This window comes from Oryctolagus cuniculus, chromosome 11, assembly GCF_964237555.1.
Source record: "Oryctolagus cuniculus chromosome 11, mOryCun1.1, whole genome shotgun sequence".
Lineage (NCBI taxonomy): Eukaryota > Metazoa > Chordata > Mammalia > Lagomorpha > Leporidae > Oryctolagus > Oryctolagus cuniculus.
Window position 1 is genome coordinate 36,634,617 of NC_091442.1, and position 6,606 is coordinate 36,641,222.

The following is a 6,606-nucleotide window of genomic DNA, read 5'->3' on the forward strand; positions in this document are numbered from 1 at the left end:
CATGACGATGACTCCCTCCCTCTGAACTTGAGTTTCCCTAGCTATACAAAGAGATTGGTGCAGCCATGTGAACTGAAATATCATTTTTGTGTGACAGGTATAATGCTGGAAAAGCCTGTTAATTATTTATTTCACAACACATTTACTTTAGGAGTGCAGTAGGTAGCGATGGAGTTAGAGTATGGGTCTATTCCTCTGTATAACTCCAGGGGGCAGCAGCTTCTTGGACACAGAAAGGTCAATCAGGCATAAACGGCATCAGGGGAATTGTGTCTCTTTAGCCCTGAGGTAAGGAGACTGATCCACCCAAATGAACTTTTCTAAAGAAGCATAAAACCCTCAGAAATCATGTCCAAATTATAAAGAAATTACAGCTCCTGGGAGATCCTAAGAATATGAAAATCATTGGTGCAATGATAATATTTCTCCTGAAGGTTTTTCCTTAGATTTTCCCAGATGGGTTTTCAGTGACAGCAGGTTTATTTTTAACAAATGCACATAAATGACATCCTTTTCTTGATGACAGGAACTTTTTAACTATTTATTTTATTTATTTGAAAGACAGAGCTACAGAGAGAGGCAGAGAGGGAGAGGTCTTCCTTTCGCTGATTCGCTCCCCAGATGGCCGCTATGTCTGGAGCTGCATCGATCCGAAGCCAGGAGCCAGGATCCTCTTCTGGGTCATGCGGGTTCAGGGACCCAAGGTCCTGGGCCATCTTCCACTGCTATCCCAGGCCATAGCAGAGAGCTGGATCAGAAGAAGAGCAGCCAGGACTAGAACCGGTGCCCATGTGGGATGCCAGTGCTTCAGGCTAGGGCTTTAACCTGCTGTGCCACAGTGCAGGCCCATGACAAGAACTTTTAATTTTTCCAAAATGTGTTTGGCCAGCCCCAAAATCAGAGACACAAGACTGGCAGGTCTGATGTTACACAACACACAAGCTACAGAGCGACAGAGGAAAGTGCCCCAGAGTTCTGGTTCCTCTTTGTTCAAGAAGGCTGTGTTGCATCAGCACTCAGGGGTGTCTTACCTAGCAGAAAACCAGCATCTTCACTCTAGTTTCCCATTTTCATTGGAAAGATGGGAAGAATTTAACTTAATAGTAAAAAACTCAGCTTCTGTTTTTTGCCCCTTCTCTGAGGCTTTAAGCCCAGTAGCAACCCTTGCAATTCTTGCAGTTAGGAAGTTGAGGTTTCTGGAGGGATGAATATGCATGGCACACATAATCTCCAATTTATTAGCCTGCTTCACTGGTCATTATTGAGATTTGATTGTAATGGTGAGTGGCGTTAACATGCCCTCCACATCTCCCTAACAACATTTATGGTCAGTAATAATATTAGTTCAGTCCTCACATGGCGCTCTGCAGAGTGAATCTGCTAGAGTTCATCTTGCCTCATTACTTCTAACAGACCCCCTATAGTCAGGTCACACTCCAGTGGCATGCCAGACAGAACGACGACGTCTTTTAAATATGCTCTCTGGCTACTTCATTGGAAATGCTAGCCTTTTCATTAGGGCAGAGCTAGTGCTGCTTCTCCGGGTGCGCATAGTAATAGTCAGATGTCACGAGAATATAGGGGAGGGGACATGAATAAGTCCATGGAATCCTCCTTGAATTTGCTCCTTCAGCCCAGGCTGACATTGTTGGCTCCCATTCAGATGCTTGTACATTGGCATCACACCCATTCCCCTTGCTTCTCAAGTAGCTGAGAAGTGACTGCTCTGTACAGCCATGGCATTGCAGCTGCCTAGAATCTGACTTCCAAAGAAATGCACAGCTAATGCCTACCTGGTCTAGTGGTGCAAATGCTTAGCTCCTTTGCTTTAAGGTTGAACATACTCTAAGGTGTAATTTAATGTACAAAGCTCCCTGCAAGAACCAAGCTGTGGTTGGGGTTTCACTTGAAATCACACCCTTGCTTGGCTTCCTCTCATTCGCTTTCTTGTTTCTCACAACCCCTCACTGGCCTCTCCAGGGAATCCTGTCTTGACAAATCACTTGCTGGGAATGTTTGGCTCAAGGTTTGCTTTTGGGAGAACATGATCTCAGCTGCATTAGGCAGGCTCCTGCATCTCCAGCTGTGTGTAAGCCTCATAACCACTCTGCTCCTAACTCTGCTCCACTCTCATGAGAACATAGGCGGGCAGCACAAGCCATGCATCGTCCCCAAACACCTGTCTCCCTTCTCCACCACCACTCAAGACCCAAGGTCCTCCAGAAGCTTGGCCCTTCTGTTCAAAGCAGTCTCAAGGGAACCAACACATTTGTAACTGAACTCCAGCATCATTCATGTTCATAATCCCATCTTGTCTTCTCACCATTACAAGTACAGATTAGTGGATCCATTTTATAGTGAAGGAAACTGAAGTTCAGAAAGGTTATACAAACTAAGTGAATTCCCACACCCAAAAGATATAAGTCATCTGACCCAGGCTTTCAACTTCAAGTCCAATAAATTCTTCACATTCTTTACCATGATGGCCCCATTGGCAGCCAGGCCATGATGTTCCCAATTAACAATAAATCATGCTTCGATGAAGTCACACTGTGTTTGTGACAAGACAGAGTCAAAGTGACTCAACAGAGACTTTATTTTCAGGGATCATTTCTATAGTTTGTTACTAGAGATGTTTCTCTAATCATGTAGAGCAAAGGAAACCACGAGGAGGAGGGCGTGCCTCAAAGTGTCCTTTGTTGCTGCTGCCATTTGCCATCCATGGTCGATCTCTTCTTTGTGGAAAGAGCCGGAGGATACAGTCTGAGTGGGAAAGCCACTTGGAAATCACAACAGCAATTAAACAGTCAGTCCCTCTTCTGTGTAAGGTGAGTAACTCCTGTTGTTTACCAGTGAGGACTCCAGCTTTACTTGAACCATCCTGCCTCCTAGATAAGAAGTTCTCTAATTTCTCAATGGCATCTACTCTCCAAGTGACCCCCTGCATTCTCAATTTCACCTTAGTTTCATCAAAAGCCCCAATTATTTTTTGTTGTTGTCTCAATCATTTTTATTTGATTTAATTGGTAAATAAATACAGAAGAACTGTCATAAAACCACTGACAATGTATTAAACTTTAAATAATTTATTTCAGGGCCAGCATTGTGGCATAGTGAGCTAGGTCTCCGCCTGCAGTGCCGGCATCCCATATGAGCGCCGGTTCAAGTTCCAGCTGCTCCACTTCAGATCTAGCTCTCTGCTACGGCCTGGGAAAGCAGTGGAAGATGGCCCAAGTGTTTAGGACTTTGCACCCATCTGAGAGACCCTGAAGAAGCTCCTGCCTCTTGGCTTCAGCCTAGCCCAGCCCTGGCCATTGCAGCCACTTGGGGAGTTAACCAACAGATGGAAGACCTTTCTGTCTCTCTGTCTCTCTCTCTCTCTTTGTCTGTCTGTAAATCTAAATCTCAAATAAATAAATGCAATCTTTTAAAAAATAATTTATTTCAATTTCATTCATTAATTGTATTTCTTAGAATGGGAATATATACATTATTCACTGATAAATGTTTAATGCTTTAAGTGTACAATAATCTTATTTGCTGGAACTTGAAATTATTTCAGTTAAATGGGGAAAAATGTATTTTAAAAATGCCTTCTTCTGCTCCTACAATTCAAAGTAACATTTTTAAAAAAACCTTTAACCAAAAATCCAAAACTGCAGCCCTGTAAGTAAAACAAAATGGTCACAATTAATCATTTTGATTATTAGCGCTGAAAAAAAATATAGTACCTTCTAAAATACTGTAGATTAGTAACTGGTCCAATTTTTCCTTCCAAGCACACAAAGCAAAGCTCAAATTCTATCAGAAGTCCTCCCCCACAACCCTCCCTAACAAATCTTCCCAAGCTTCCAATGAATTCTACTCTTGTTTTCTGCAAGAAGCTAAATAAATCAAATTATGTTGCCATCAGGTACGTTCCTGATAGTTTCATCATCCAAATTTCATGACCCATTAAGCCATTTCCCAAAATGATTTCTTTTAAGAACAAATATGCCCTTGCCTTGCACTATGTTTCACAAAATGTTATGCTCTGCTCTGTTCATGGGAAAAAGCACATGTCCTGATAAAAAGAAAGACGTGCTGCCATTAAACTGCAACAGACTGCTTTTATGTTAGTCCTGGGCAATGCACGAATCCAGAACACCAACTTCTTGTGCTTTGTTTATCATTTCACATGTTCCAAGGGAGGTGACCATTTGTCCTGACTCTGGTTGTGTTGGTTGGCATGGGATGAGTAATGCTTTGCTTGTGCTTCAGTAATAAAACTTAATGACTTTCCTTGCGAGTATCTTCATTTCTTTATTCACATAAAGCAGTTGGTGTAGCTCTGCAAGAAAACATGGAGATGTGTTTATTTCTCCATAAGTATTTGCTTCATTAACATCAAAGTTATACCCTAGAGCTCTATTCTTGTACATTTCTGCCTTCAAAATATTTCATTTCAATGTCAAGTTATTGATGGCAATTCAGTAGAACACAGCTAGTAGTAACATTGAACATAAAGTAAATGAAGTGGTGACTGAGTTTTCGGACATAGGCAAAGCCACTAGGTTCCAACTTCCACCTGACCTAAAAGGATTGTGCAAGGCACCATGCATCCCAAGGCCAGTAATATTTAAGTGTGTAATCTTAGAATTGATGAAATCTATGAGTGTGGTTGCCATGAGGTCTCATTTTGAGTAGAATTTTTCATTGTACTCCTTTGCAAGTAGAAAGTTGAACAGAGTTTTCAAGGAAGCAGAAATTAAAAACACTGTTATCTTTCTTTCATCTGAATAAAATATGTGGTAAAAGAAAAAGTACACCATCATAGAGACTAAATATTCCTAGAATCCATACCCAAGAAGTAACATAATGCTTTCTACTGCTTTCTAAATGCATTTTAAGTTATATTGCCTGATTTTTTTAAAATTCTCCATATAAGGATTTAATTCAAGTATTCTGTGTACAGTCATTCCTCAGTATCTTCAAGGGATTCACCATAGTACCTTATGTGGATAGCAAACTCTATAGTTGCTCAAATCCCTTATATAACATGACATGCATTTGCATATAATCTATGCACCTCTTCTCATACTTTCAATCATCTATTGGTTATTTCAATACCTAATGCAATGTAAATGCTATGGAAATAGTTATTATATTGTTTAGGAAACATAAGTCAAAAAAACTGTACATGTTCAGTACAGACGAAAATTTTTTTCTGAATATCTTTGATCCATGGTTGCACTGGCCAATGCAGAACCCACAGACATGGAGGGCTGACTGCATAGACAAGGGAGCAGGAGAGATATTGCATTAAATGGAAAAGACTTTTCTAGGACTCCAACCCATATTGGGAGTCAACTACTTATTAAACATTTTGCACACTCATCCCAATCCTAGTGACCCCCTCCTTTGGACACAACAGTGGGTGGCTTACTCATTCCTTCCAATTTGTTGAACAGCACATATGTAGGAGCTATTGCTACTCTACTGAGAAACCCTCGAATGGGCTGGTTACCCCAATTCCCAGCTGTATGGACTGTTAATGCTTCAGAGTAACCTTTTCTTTCATTGACCTTGGGCAACAGAAGCCATTTCAGCAATTTCAGTAGGAAGGAAGGGGATGGGTGTGGTAAATAGGTCTTTTCCCCATTCTCTGGGAATGGCCACAGCTAATGATTTCAGCTGTTGACATTAGGAGAGAGGCACTACTCAGCTGTCCTTTACCTGTAGGTGGACATTATGCCACGGTGGTCATTATGCTGTGGTGCAATTTATGTTCTAAATTCTCTATAAGATTAGGCTCAAAAGTAGACTCACATCCTCCCTTGACCTATCCCCTTGTCTTAAGCCAATGTCCTTATTTCCCATGTCTCCATCTCCCACAAGACCAGCCCCTACCCATTCCAATAAATTATCTGAAGAAGAATCTGCATTTCCAACTGTAGGATCAGAGGAACTTACACAGAAGGAAACTCTACCCCAAGCATTTTTTGCATTTTTTTACTGAGTTTTTCCTCCCTCTCCTTCCATTTGTTGTTAGTTCTGCATCTTCCACCCACGCTACCCCTATGAAATAAAGGCATGAAGAGACAGAGACTTCTCAACCACTGCCTAGGAACAATTTCAGAGCACATAGCAAAGTCTTAAAGAAAAGCCACTTTTTAAGCCATTGACTGTCCTGATATTTGCTCAACCTTATGGTAATTGTAGGGATCCAGTTTAACATGACTGTGAGTATTTTGGTCATAGCCACCATCTTGCCCTAACAATCAACTCACACCTTATGAGATAAATGAAGTTATGAACATAACATACTGAGCTTGTCTTGCTTGGCAGAATGAACCCCAGGAATATCGTTCATGCAAAGCCTGGAATATTACTGCTGTGTGAAAAATTCTGGGTACCCTTAAATTAACCAAGGGCCATTTGTCTAGCTCATTACTAATATGAGCACATAGATCCCTCAATGTCCCATTGACATCTGAGACCATACACTTATCAGTAAATAAATTATACCCTTAGAAATCTTGAATTTGTCCTTTTTCAACTATCTCACAGCCCCTTCTACCTTTGGCAACTGGTTCTTATGGCCTGATTTTTTCCAAAACAGTTAAG

At 41.1% G+C, this 6,606-nt stretch overlaps 1 long non-coding RNA gene and 1 pseudogene across 1 annotated transcript; both read left to right on the top strand.

Moving 5' to 3' along the window:
* The first annotated feature begins 655 nt into the window (after positions 1-655).
* LOC127490999 (uncharacterized) lies at positions 656-3,435 on the top strand. The gene is made up of 2 exons (XR_007919421.2): positions 656-2,828; positions 3,096-3,435. It is a non-coding gene; the product is annotated as an uncharacterized lncRNA (long non-coding RNA).
* LOC127491270 (small nucleolar RNA U3) lies at positions 2,589-2,772 on the top strand (annotated as a pseudogene).
* Positions 3,436-6,606: the final 3,171 nt, after the last annotated feature.